This window comes from Prenolepis imparis, unplaced genomic scaffold, assembly GCF_030444845.1.
Source record: "Prenolepis imparis isolate NDT839.2.m4 unplaced genomic scaffold, iyPreImpa1.0 SCAF_8, whole genome shotgun sequence".
In the NCBI taxonomy this organism is placed as follows: Eukaryota; Metazoa; Arthropoda; class Insecta; order Hymenoptera; family Formicidae; genus Prenolepis; species Prenolepis imparis.
In genome coordinates this window covers 13,440,382-13,455,525 of record NW_028141166.1, presented here as the reverse complement: position 1 = coordinate 13,455,525, position 15,144 = coordinate 13,440,382, and positions in this window count along the sequence as shown.

Genomic DNA, 15,144 nt, shown 5'->3' with positions numbered 1-15,144 from the left:
ATTTTAAGACGAGCCAAAAATTCAATGATTATACATTTTAATAGTACATTGATTACAGAATTATTTGGTACCAACCAGACAGCAGCGTACAAATTTTTTAACTTGATATACATAAAATAAGCTTGCGTCGCAGAGGGTCAGCGGTAAAAAGTATCGATTTCCAATATTTTAAGACGAGCCAAAAATTCATCGATTATACATTTTAATAGTACATTCATTACAGAATCTTTCGGTACCATGCAGATACCAGCGCACAAATTTTTTAATACGATAAACATAAAATAAGGGTGCTTCGCACAGGGTACGCTTCAAAAAAGTATGAATTTCTAATATTTTAAGAAGAGCCAAAAATTCAGTGATTATACATTTTAATAGTACATTGATTACAGAATTATTTGGTACCAACCAGACACCAGCGTACAAATTTTTTAACTTGATATACATAAAATAAGCTTGCGTCGCAGAGGGTCAGCGGTAAAAAGTATCGATTTCCAATATTTTAAGACGAGCCAAAAATTCATCGATTATACATTTTAATAGTACATTCATTACAGAATCTTTCGGTACCATGCAGACACCAGCGTACAAATTTTTTAATACGATAAACATAAAATAAGGGTGCTTCGCACAGGGTACGCGTCAAAAAAGTATGAATTTCTAATATTTTAAGAACAGCCAAAAATTCAATGATTACACATTTTAATAGTACATTGATTACAGAATTATTTGGTACCAACCAGACACCAACGTACAAATTTTTTAACTTGATATACATAAAATAAGCTTGCGTCGCAGAGGGTCAGCGGTAAAAAGTATCGATTTCCAATATTTTAAGACGAGCCAAAAATTCATCGATTATACATTTTAATAGTACATTCATTACAGAATCTTTTGGTACAATGCAGACACCAGCGTACAAATTTTTTAATACACTAAACATAAAATAAGTATGCGTCGCACAGGGTCCGCGTCAAAAAAGTATCGATTTCTAATATTTTAAGACGAGCCAAAAATTCATCGATTATACATTTTAATAGTACATTCATTACAGAATCTTTTGGTACCAACCAGACACCAGCGTACAAATTTTTTAACTTGATATACATAAAATAAGCTTGCGTCGCATGTGGTCAGCGGTAAAAAGTATCGATTTTCAATATTTTAAGACGAGCCAAAAATTCATCGATTATACATTTTAATAGTACATTGATTATAGAATCATTTGGTACCAAACAGACACCAGCGTACAAATTTCTTAACTTGATATACATAAAATAAGCTTGCGTCGCATGGGGTCAGCGGTAAAAAGTATCGATTTCCAATATTTTAAGACGAGCCAAAAATTCATCGATTATACATTTTAATAGTACATTCATTACAGAATCTTTTGGTACCAAACAGACACCAGCGTACAAATTTTTTAACTTGATATACTTAAAATAAGTTTGCGTCGCATAGGGTCAGCGGTAAAAAGTATCGATTTCCAATATTTTGAGACGAGCCAAAAATTCATCGATTATACATTTTAATAGTACATTCATTACAGAATCTTTTGGTACCATGCAGACACCAGCGTACAAATTTTTTAATACGATAAACATAAAATAAGTATGCGTCGCACAGGGTCCGCGTCAAAAAAGTATGAATTTCTAATATTTTAAGAAGAGCCAAAAATTCAATGATTATACATTTTAATAGTACATTGATTACAGAATTATTTGGTACCAACCAGACACCAGCGTACAAATTTTTTAACTTGATATACATAAAATAAGCTTGCGTCGCAGAGGATCAGCGGTAAAAAGTATCGATTTCCAATATTTTAAGACGAGCCAAAAATTCATCGATTATACATTTTAATAGTACATTCATTACAGAATCTTTTGGTACAATGCAGACACCAGCGTACAAATTTTTTAATACACTAAACATAAAATAAGTATGCGTCGCACAGGGTCCGCGTCAAAAAAGTATCGATTTCTAATATTTTAAGACGAGCCAAAAATTCATCGATTATACATTTTAATAGTACATTCATAACAGAATCTTTTGGTACAATGCAGACACCAGCGTACAAATTTTTTAATACACTAAACATAAAATAAAGATGCGTCGCACAGGGTCCGCGTCAAAAAAGTATCGATTTCTAATATTTTAAGACGAGCCAAAAATTCATCGATTATACATTTTAATAGTACATTCATAACAGAATCTTTTGGTACAATGCAGACACCAGCGTACAAATTTTTTAATACACTAAACATAAAATAAAGAGGCGTCGCACAGGGTACGCGTCAAAAAAGTATGAATTTCTAATATTTTAAGAAGAGCCAAAAATTCAATGATTATACATTTTATTAGTACATTGATTACAGAATTATTTGGTACCAACCAGACACCAGCGTACAAATTTTTTAACTTGATATACATAAAATAAGCTTGCGTCGCAGAGGGTCAGCGGTAAAAAATATCGATTTCCAATATTTTAAGACGAGCCAAAAATTCATCGATTATACATTTTAATAGTACATTCATTACAGAATCTTTCGGTACCATGCAGACACCAGCGTACAAATTTTTTAATACGATAAACATAAAATAAGGGTGCTTCGCACAGGGTACGCGTCAAAAAAGTATGAATTTCTAATATTTTAAGAACAGCCAAAAATTCAATGATTACACATTTTAATAGTACATTGATTACAGAATTATTTGGTACCAGACACCAACGTACAAATTTTTTAACTTGATATACATAAAATAAGCTTGCGTCGCAGAGGGTCAGCGGTAAAAAGTATCGATTTCCAATATTTTAAGACGAGCCAAAAATTCATCGATTATACATTTTAATAGTACATTCATTACAGAATCTTTTGATACAATGCAGACACCAGCATACAAATTTTTTAATACACTAAACATAAAATAAGCTTGCGTCGCACAGGGTCCGCGTCAAAAAAGTATCGATTTCTAATATTTTAAGACGAGCCAAAAATTCATCGATTATACATTTTAATAGTACATTCATTACAGAATCTTTTGGTACAATGCAGACACCAGCGTACAAATTTTTTAATACACTAAACATAAAATAAGGATGCGTCGCACAGGGTCCGCGTCAAAAAAGTATCGATTTCTAATATTTTAAGACGAGCCAAAAATTCATCGATTATACATTTTAATAGTACATTCATTACAGAATCTTTTGGTACCATGCAGACACCAGCGTACAAATTTTTTAATACGATAAACATAAAACAAGGGTGCTTCGCACAGGGTACGCGTCAAAATAGTATGAATTTCTAATATTTTAAGAAGAGCCAAAAATTCAATGATTATACATTTTATTAGTACATTGATTACAGAATTATTTGGTACCAACCAGACACCAGCGTACAAATTTTTTAACTTGATATACATAATATAAGCTTGCGTCGCAGAGGGTCAGCGGTAAAAAGTATCGATTTCCAATATTTTAAGACGAGCCAAAAATTCATCGATTATACATTTTAATAGTACATTCATTACAGAATCTTTTGGTACCAAACAGACACCAGCGTACAAATTTTTTAACTTGATATACTTAAAATAAGTTTGCGTCGCATAGGGTCAGCGGTAAAAAGTATCGATTTCCAATATTTTGAGACGAGCCAAAAATTCATCGATTATACATTTTAATAGTACATTCATTACAGAATCTTTTGGTACCATGCAGACACCAGCGTACAAATTTTTTAATACGATAAACATAAAACAAGGGTGCTTCGCACAGGGTACGCGTCAAAAAAGTATGAATTTCTAATATTTTAAGAATAGCCAAAAATTCAATGATTATACATTTTAATAGTACATTGATTACAGAATTATTTGGTACCAACCAGACACCAGCGTACAAATTTTTTAACTTGATATACATAAAATAAGCTTGCGTCGCAGAGGGTCAGCGGTAAAAAGTATCGATTTCCAATATTTTAAGACGAGCCAAAAATTCATCGATTATACATTTTAATAGTACATTCATTACAGAATCTTTCGGTACCATGCAGACACCAGCGTACAAATTTTTTAATACGATAAACATAAAATAAGGGTGCTTCGCACAGGGTACGCGTCAAAAAAGTATGAATTTCTAATATTTTAAGAACAGCCAAAAATTCAATGATTACACATTTTAATAGTACATTGATTACAGAATTATTTGGTACCAACCAGACACCAACGTACAAATTTTTTAACTTGATATACATAAAATAAGCTTGCGTCGCAGAGGGTCAGCGGTAAAAAGTATCGATTTCCAATATTTTAAGACGAGCCAAAAATTCATCGATTATACATTTTAATAGTACATTCATTACAGAATCTTTTGGTACAATGCAGACACCAGCGTACAAATTTTTTAATACACTAAACATAAAATAAGTATGCGTCGCACAGGGTCCGCGTCAAAAAAGTATCGATTTCTAATATTTTAAGACGAGCCAAAAATTCATCGATTATACATTTTAATAGTACATTCATTACAGAATCTTTTGGTACCAACCAGACACCAGCGTACAAATTTTTTAACTTGATATACATAAAATAAGCTTGCGTCGCATGTGGTCAGCGGTAAAAAGTATCGATTTTCAATATTTTAAGACGAGCCAAAAATTCATCGATTATACATTTTAATAGTACATTCATTACAGAATCTTTTGGTACCAACCAGACACCAGCGTACAAATTTTTTAACTTGATATACATAAAATAAGCTTGCGTCGCATGTGTTCAGCGGTAAAAAGTATCGATTTCCAATATTTTAAGACGAGCCAAAAGTTCATCGATTATACATTTTAATAGTACATTCATTACAGAATCTTTTGGTACCAACCAGACACCAGCGTACAAATTTTTTAACTTGATATACATAAAATAAGCTTGCGTCGCATGTGGTCAGCGGTAAAAAGTATCGATTTCCAATATTTTAAGACGAGCCAAAAATTCATCGATTATACATTTTAATAGTACATTCATTACAGAATCTTTTGGTACCATGCAGACACCAGCGTACAAATTTTTTAATACGATAAACATAAAATAAGGATGCTTCGCACAGGGTACGCGTCAAAAAAGTATGAATTTCTAATATTTTAAGAAGAGCCAAAAATTCAATGATTATACATTTTAATAGTACATTCATTACAGAATCTTTTGGTACCAACCAGACACCAGCGTACAAATTTTTTAATACGATAAACATTAAATAAGGATACGTCGCACAGGGTCCGCGTCAAAAAAGTATGAATTTGTAATATTTTAAGACGAGCCAAAAATTCAATGATTATACATTTTAATAGTACATTGATTACAGAATTATTTGGTACCAACCAGACAGCAGCGTACAAATTTTTTAACTTGATATACATAAAATAAGCTTGCGTCGCAGAGGGTCAGCGGTAAAAAGTATCGATTTCCAATATTTTAAGACGAGCCAAAAATTCATCGATTATACATTTTAATAGTACATTCATTACAGAATCTTTTGGTACCAACCAGACACCAGCATACAAATTTTTTAACTTGATACACATAAAATAAGCTTGCGTCGCATGTGGTCAGCGGTAAAAAGTATCGATTTCCAATATTTTAAGAAGAGCCAAAAATTCATCGATTATACATTTTAATAGTACATTCATTACAGAATCTTTTGGTACCATGCAGACACCAGCGTACAAATTTTTTAATACGATAAACATAAAATAAGGGTGCTTCGCACAGGGTACGCGTCAAAAAAGTATGAATTTCTAATATTTTAAGAAGAGCCAAAAATTCAATGATTATACATTTTAATAGTACATTGATTACAGAATTATTTGGTACCAACCAGACACCAGCGTACAAATTTCTTAACTTGATATACATAAAATAAGCTTGCGTCGCAGAGGGTCAGCGGTAAAAAGTATCGATTTCCAATATTTTAAGACGAGCTAAAAATTCATCGATTATACATTTTAATAGTACATTCATTACAGAATCTTTTGGTACAATGCAGACACCAGCGTACAAATTTTTTAATACACTAAACATAAAATAAGGATGCGTCGCACAGGGTCCGCGTCAAAAAAGTATCGATTTCTAATATTTTAAGACGAGCCAAAAATTCATCGATTATACATTTTAATAGTACATTGATTACAGAATCTTTTGGTACCATGCAGACACCAGCGTACAAATTTTTTAATACGATAAACATAAAATAAGGATGCGTCGCATAGGGACCGCGTCAAAAAAGTATGAATTTCTAATATTTTAAGACGAGCCAAAAATTCAATGATTATACATTTTAATAGTACATTGATTACAGAATTATTTGGTACCAACCAGACAGCAGCGTACAAATTTTTTAACTTGATATACATAAAATAAGCTTGCGTCGCAGAGGGTCAGCGGTAAAAAGTATCGATTTCCAATATTTTAAGACGAGCCAAAAATTCATCGATTATACATTTTAATAGTACATTCATTACAGAATCTTTCGGTACCATGCAGATACCAGCGCACAAATTTTTTAATACGATAAACATAAAATAAGGGTGCTTCGCACAGGGTACGCTTCAAAAAAGTATGAATTTCTAATATTTTAAGAAGAGCCAAAAATTCAGTGATTATACATTTTAATAGTACATTGATTACAGAATTATTTGGTACCAACCAGACACCAGCGTACAAATTTTTTAACTTGATATACATAAAATAAGCTTGCGTCGCAGAGGGTCAGCGGTAAAAAGTATCGATTTCCAATATTTTAAGACGAGCCAAAAATTCATCGATTATACATTTTAATAGTACATTCATTACAGAATCTTTCGGTACCATGCAGACACCAGCGTACAAATTTTTTAATACGATAAACATAAAATAAGGGTGCTTCGCACAGGGTACGCGTCAAAAAAGTATGAATTTCTTATATTTTAAGAACAGCCAAAAATTCAATGATTACACATTTTAATAGTACATTGATTACAGAATTATTTGGTACCAACCAGACACCAACGTACAAATTTTTTAACTTGATATACATAAAATAAGCTTGCGTCGCAGAGGGTCAGCGGTAAAAAGTATCGATTTCCAATATTTTAAGACGAGCCAAAAATTCATCGATTATACATTTTAATAGTACATTCATTACAGAATCTTTTGGTACAATGCAGACACCAGCGTACAAATTTTTTAATACACTAAACATAAAATAAGTATGCGTCGCACAGGGTCCGCGTCAAAAAAGTATCGATTTCTAATATTTTAAGACGAGCCAAAAATTCATCGATTATACATTTTAATAGTACATTGATTATAGAATCATTTGGTACCAAACAGACACCAGCGTACAAATTTCTTAACTTGATATACATAAAATAAGCTTGCGTCGCATGGGGTCAGCGGTAAAAAGTATCGATTTCCAATATTTTAAGACGAGCCAAAAATTCATCGATTATACATTTTAATAGTACATTCATTACAGAATCTTTTGGTACCAAACAGACACCAGCGTACAAATTTTTTAACTTGATATACTTAAAATAAGTTTGCGTCGCATAGGGTCAGCGGTAAAAAGTATTGATTTCCAATATTTTGAGACGAGCCAAAAATTCATCGATTATACATTTTAATAGTACATTCATTACAGAATCTTTTGGTACCATGCAGACACCAGCGTACAAATTTTTTAATACGATAAACATAAAATAAGTATGCGTCGCACAGGGTCCGAGTCAAAAAAGTATGAATTTCTAATATTTTAAGAAGAGCCAAAAATTCAATGATTATACATTTTAATAGTACATTGATTACAGAATTATTTGGTACCAACCAGACACCAGCGTACAAATTTTTTAACTTGATATACATAAAATAAGCTTGCGTCGCAGAGGATCAGCGGTAAAAAGTATCGATTTCCAATATTTTAAGACGAGCCAAAAATTCATCGATTATACATTTTAATAGTACATTCATTACAGAATCTTTTGGTACAATGCAGACACCAGCGTACAAATTTTTTAATACACTAAACATAAAATAAGTATGCGTCGCACAGGGTCCGCGTCAAAAAAGTATCGATTTCTAATATTTTAAGACGAGCCAAAAATTCATCGATTATACATTTTAATAGTACATTCATAACAGAATCTTTTGGTACAATGCAGACACCAGCGTACAAATTTTTTAATACACTAAACATAAAATAAAGATGCGTCGCACAGGGTCCGCGTCAAAAAAGTATCGATTTCTAATATTTTAAGACGAGCCAAAAATTCATCGATTATACATTTTAATAGTACATTCATAACAGAATCTTTTGGTACAATGCAGACACCAGCGTACAAATTTTTTAATACACTAAACATAAAATAAAGAGGCGTCGCACAGGGTACGCGTCAAAAAAGTATGAATTTCTAATATTTTAAGAAGAGCCAAAAATTCAATGATTATACATTTTATTAGTACATTGATTACAGAATTATTTGGTACCAACCAGACACCAGCGTACAAATTTTTTAACTTGATATACATAAAATAAGCTTGCGTCGCAGAGGGTCAGCGGTAAAAAATATCGATTTCCAATATTTTAAGACGAGCCAAAAATTCATCGATTATACATTTTAATAGTACATTCATTACAGAATCTTTCGGTACCATGCAGACACCAGCGTACAAATTTTTTAATACGATAAACATAAAATAAGGGTGCTTCGCACAGGGTACGCGTCAAAAAAGTATGAATTTCTAATATTTTAAGAACAGCCAAAAATTCAATGATTACACATTTTAATAGTACATTGATTACAGAATTATTTGGTACCAGACACCAACGTACAAATTTTTTAACTTGATATACATAAAATAAGCTTGCGTCGCAGAGGGTCAGCGGTAAAAAGTATCGATTTCCAATATTTTAAGACGAGCCAAAAATTCATCGATTATACATTTTAATAGTACATTCATTACAGAATCTTTTGGTACAATGCAGACACCAGCGTACAAATTTTTTAATACACTAAACATAAAATAAGTATGCGTCGCACAGGGTCCGCGTCAAAAAAGTATCGATTTCTAATATTTTAAGACGAGCCAAAAATTCATCGATTATACATTTTAATAGTACATTCATTACAGAATCTTTTGGTACAATGCAGACACCAGCGTACAAATTTTTTAATACACTAAACATAAAATAAGGATGCGTCGCACAGGGTCCGCGTCAAAAAAGTATCGACTTCTAATATTTTAAGACGAGCCAAAAATTCATCGATTATACATTTTAATAGTACATTCATTACAGAATCTTTTGGTACCATGCAGACACCAGCGTACAAATTTTTTAATACGATAAACATAAAACAAGGGTGCTTCGCACAGGGTACGCGTCAAAAAAGTATGAATTTCTAATATTTTAAGAAGAGCCAAAAATTCAATGATTATACATTTTATTAGTACATTGATTACAGAATTATTTGGTACCAACCAGACACCAGCGTACAAATTTTTTAACTTGATATACATAAAATAAGCTTGCGTCGCAGAGGGTCAGCGGTAAAAAGTATCGATTTCCAATATTTTAAGACGAGCCAAAAATTCATCGATTATACATTTTAATAGTACATTCATTACAGAATCTTTCGGTACCATGCAGACACCAGCGTACAAATTTTTTAATACGATAAACATAAAATAAGGGTGCTTCGCACAGGGTACGCGTCAAAAAAGTATGAATTTCTAATATTTTAAGAACAGCCAAAAATTCAATGATTACACATTTTAATAGTACATTGATTACAGAATTATTTGGTACCAGACACCAACGTACAAATTTTTTAACTTGATATACATAAAATAAGCTTGCGTCGCAGAGGGTCAGCGGTAAAAAGTATCGATTTCCAATATTTTAAGACGAGCCAAAAATTCATCGATTATACATTTTAATAGTACATTCATTACAGAATCTTTTGGTACAATGCAGACACCAGCGTACAAATTTTTTAATACACTAAACATAAAATAAGTATGCGCCGCACAGGGTCCGCGTCAAAAAAGTATCGATTTCTAATATTTTAAGACGAGCCAAAAATTCATCGATTATACATTTTAATAGTACATTCATTACAGAATCTGTTGGTACCAACCAGACACCAGCGTACAAATTTTTTAACTTGATATACATAAAATAAGCTTGCGTCGCATGTGGTCAGCGGTAAAAAGTATCGATTTTCAATATTTTAAGACGAGCCAAAAATTCATCGATTATACATTTTAATAGTACATTCATTACAGAATCTTTTGGTACCATGCAGACACCAGCGTACAAATTTTTTAATACGATAGACATAAAATAAGGATGCGTCGCACAGGGTCCGCGTCAAAAAAGTATGAATTTCTAATATTTTAAGACGAGCCAAAAATTCATCGATTATACATTTTAATAGTACATTGATTATAGAATCATTTGGTACCAAACAGACACCAGCGTACAAATTTCTTAACTTGATATACATTAAATAAGCTTGCGTCGCATGGGGTCAGCGGTAAAAAGTATCGATTTCCAATATTTTAAGACGAGCCAAAAATTCATCGATTATACATTTTAATAGTACATTCATTACAGAATCTTTTTTTACAATGCAGACACCAGCGTACAAATTTTTTAATACACTAAACATAAAATAAGTATGCGTCGCACAGGGTCCGCGTCAAAAAAGTATCGATTTCTAATATTTTAAGACGAGCCAAAAATTCATCGATTATACATTTTAATAGTACATTCATTACAGAATCTTTTGGTACAATGCAGACACCAGCGTACAAATTTTTTAATACACTAAACATAAAATAAGGATGCGTCGCACAGGGTCCGCGTCAAAAAAGTATCGATTTCTAATATTTTAAGACGAGCCAAAAATTCATCGATTATACATTTTAATAGTACATTCATTACAGAATCTTTTGGTACCATGCAGACACCAGCGTACAAATTTTTTAATACGATAAACATAAAACAAGGGTGCTTCGCACAGGGTACGCGTCAAAATAGTATGAATTTCTAATATTTTAAGAAGAGCAAAAATTCAATGATTATACATTTTATTAGTACATTGATTACAGAATTATTTGGTACCAACCAGACACCAGCGTACAAATTTTTTAACTTGATATACATAATATAAGCTTGCGTCGCAGAGGGTCAGCGGTAAAAAGTATCGATTTCCAATATTTTAAGACGAGCCAAAAATTCATCGATTATACATTTTAATAGTACATTCATTACAGAATCTTTTGGTACCAAACAGACACCAGCGTACAAATTTTTTAACTTGATATACTTAAAATAAGTTTGCGTCGCATAGGGTCAGCGGTAAAAAGTATCGATTTCCAATATTTTGAGACGAGCCAAAAATTCAATGATTACACATTTTAATAGTACATTGATTACAGAATTATTTGGTACCAACCAGACACCAACGTACAAATTTTTTAACTTGATATACATAAAATAAGCTTGCGTCGCAGAGGGTCAGCGGTAAAAAGTATCGATTTCCAATATTTTAAGACGAGCCAAAAATTCATCGATTATACATTTTAATAGTACATTCATTACAGAATCTTTTGGTACAATGCAGACACCAGCGTACAAATTTTTTAATACACTAAACATAAAATAAGCTTGCGTCGCACAGGGTCCGCGTCAAAATAGTATGAATTTCTAATATTTTAAGAAGAGCCAAAAATTCAATGATTATACATTTTATTAGTACATTGATTACAGAATTATTTGGTACCAACCAGACACCAGCGTACAAATTTTTTAACTTGATATACATAAAATAAGCTTGCGTCGCAGAGGGTCAGCGGTAAAAAATATCGATTTCCAATATTTTAAGACGAGCCAAAAATTCATCGATTATACATTTTAATAGTACATTCATTACAGAATCTTTCGGTACCATGCAGACACCAGCGTACAAATTTTTTAATACGATAAACATAAAATAAGGGTGCTTCGCACAGGGTACGCGTCAAAAAAGTATGAATTTCTAATATTTTAAGAACAGCCAAAAATTCAATGATTACACATTTTAATAGTACATTGATTACAGAATTATTTGGTACCAGACACCAACGTACAAATTTTTTAACTTGATATACATAAAATAAGCTTGCGTCGCAGAGGGTCAGCGGTAAAAAGTATCGATTTCCAATATTTTAAGACGAGCCAAAAATTCATCGATTATACATTTTAATAGTACATTCATTACAGAATCTTTTGATACAATGCAGACACCAGCATACAAATTTTTTAATACACTAAACATAAAATAAGCTTGCGTCGCACAGGGTCCGCGTCAAAAAAGTATCGATTTCTAATATTTTAAGACGAGCCAAAAATTCATCGATTATACATTTTAATAGTACATTCATTACAGAATCTTTTGGTACAATGCAGACACCAGCGTACAAATTTTTTAATACACTAAACATAAAATAAGGATGCGTCGCACAGGGTCCGCGTCAAAAAAGTATCGATTTCTAATATTTTAAGACGAGCCAAAAATTCATCGATTATACATTTTAATAGTACATTCATTACAGAATCTTTTGGTACCATGCAGACACCAGCGTACAAATTTTTTAATACGATAAACATAAAACAAGGGTGCTTCGCACAGGGTACGCGTCAAAATAGTATGAATTTCTAATATTTTAAGAAGAGCCAAAAATTCAATGATTATACATTTTATTAGTACATTGATTACAGAATTATTTGGTACCAACCAGACACCAGCGTACAAATTTTTTAACTTGATATACATAATATAAGCTTGCGTCGCAGAGGGTCAGCGGTAAAAAGTATCGATTTCCAATATTTTAAGACGAGCCAAAAATTCATCGATTATACATTTTAATAGTACATTCATTACAGAATCTTTTGGTACCAAACAGACACCAGCGTACAAATTTTTTAACTTGATATACTTAAAATAAGTTTGCGTCGCATAGGGTCAGCGGTAAAAAGTATCGATTTCCAATATTTTGAGACGAGCCAAAAATTCATCGATTATACATTTTAATAGTACATTCATTACAGAATCTTTTGGTACCATGCAGACACCAGCGTACAAATTTTTTAATACGATAAACATAAAACAAGGGTGCTTCGCACAGGGTACGCGTCAAAAAAGTATGAATTTCTAATATTTTAAGAATAGCCAAAAATTCAATGATTATACATTTTAATAGTACATTGATTACAGAATTATTTGGTACCAACCAGACACCAGCGTACAAATTTTTTAACTTGATATACATAAAATAAGCTTGCGTCGCAGAGGGTCAGCGGTAAAAAGTATCGATTTCCAATATTTTAAGACGAGCCAAAAATTCATCGATTATACATTTTAATAGTACATTCATTACAGAATCTTTCGGTACCATGCAGACACCAGCGTACAAATTTTTTAATACGATAAACATAAAATAAGGGTGCTTCGCACAGGGTACGCGTCAAAAAAGTATGAATTTCTAATATTTTAAGAACAGCCAAAAATTCAATGATTACACATTTTAATAGTACATTGATTACAGAATTATTTGGTACCAACCAGACACCAACGTACAAATTTTTTAACTTGATATACATAAAATAAGCTTGCGTCGCAGAGGGTCAGCGGTAAAAAGTATCGATTTCCAATATTTTAAGACGAGCCAAAAATTCATCGATTATACATTTTAATAGTACATTCATTACAGAATCTTTTGGTACAATGCAGACACCAGCGTACAAATTTTTTAATACACTAAACATAAAATAAGTATGCGTCGCACAGGGTCCGCGTCAAAAAAGTATCGATTTCTAATATTTTAAGACGAGCCAAAAATTCATCGATTATACATTTTAATAGTACATTCATTACAGAATCTTTTGGTACCAACCAGACACCAGCGTACAAATTTTTTAACTTGATATACATAAAATAAGCTTGCGTCGCATGTGGTCAGCGGTAAAAAGTATCGATTTTCAATATTTTAAGACGAGCCAAAAATTCATCGATTATACATTTTAATAGTACATTCATTACAGAATCTTTTGGTACCAACCAGACACCAGCGTACAAATTTTTTAACTTGATATACATAAAATAAGCTTGCGTCGCATGTGTTCAGCGGTAAAAAGTATCGATTTCCAATATTTTAAGACGAGCCAAAAGTTCATCGATTATACATTTTAATAGTACATTCATTACAGAATCTTTTGGTACCAACCAGACACCAGCGTACAAATTTTTTAACTTGATATACATAAAATAAGCTTGCGTCGCATGTGGTCAGCGGTAAAAAGTATCGATTTCCAATATTTTAAGACGAGCCAAAAATTCATCGATTATACATTTTAATAGTACATTCATTACAGAATCTTTTGGTACCATGCAGACACCAGCGTACAAATTTTTTAATACGATAAACATAAAATAAGGATGCTTCGCACAGGGTACGCGTCAAAAAAGTATGAATTTCTAATATTTTAAGAAGAGCCAAAAATTCAATGATTATACATTTTAATAGTACATTCATTACAGAATCTTTTGGTACCAACCAGACACCAGCGTACAAATTTTTTAATACGATAAACATTAAATAAGGATACGTCGCACAGGGTCCGCGTCAAAAAAGTATGAATTTGTAATATTTTAAGACGAGCCAAAAATTCAATGATTATACATTTTAATAGTACATTGATTACAGAATTATTTGGTACCAACCAGACAGCAGCGTACAAATTTTTTAACTTGATATACATAAAATAAGCTTGCGTCGCAGAGGGTCAGCGGTAAAAAGTATCGATTTCCAATATTTTAAGACGAGCCAAAAATTCATCGATTATACATTTTAATAGTACATTCATTACAGAATCTTTTGGTACCAACCAGACACCAGCATACAAATTTTTTAACTTGATACACATAAAATAAGCTTGCGTCGCATGTGGTCAGCGGTAAAAAGTATCGATTTCCAATATTTTAAGAAGAGCCAAAAATTCATCGATTATACATTTTAATAGTACATTCATTACAGAATCTTTTGGTACCATGCAGACACCAGCGTACAAATTTTTTA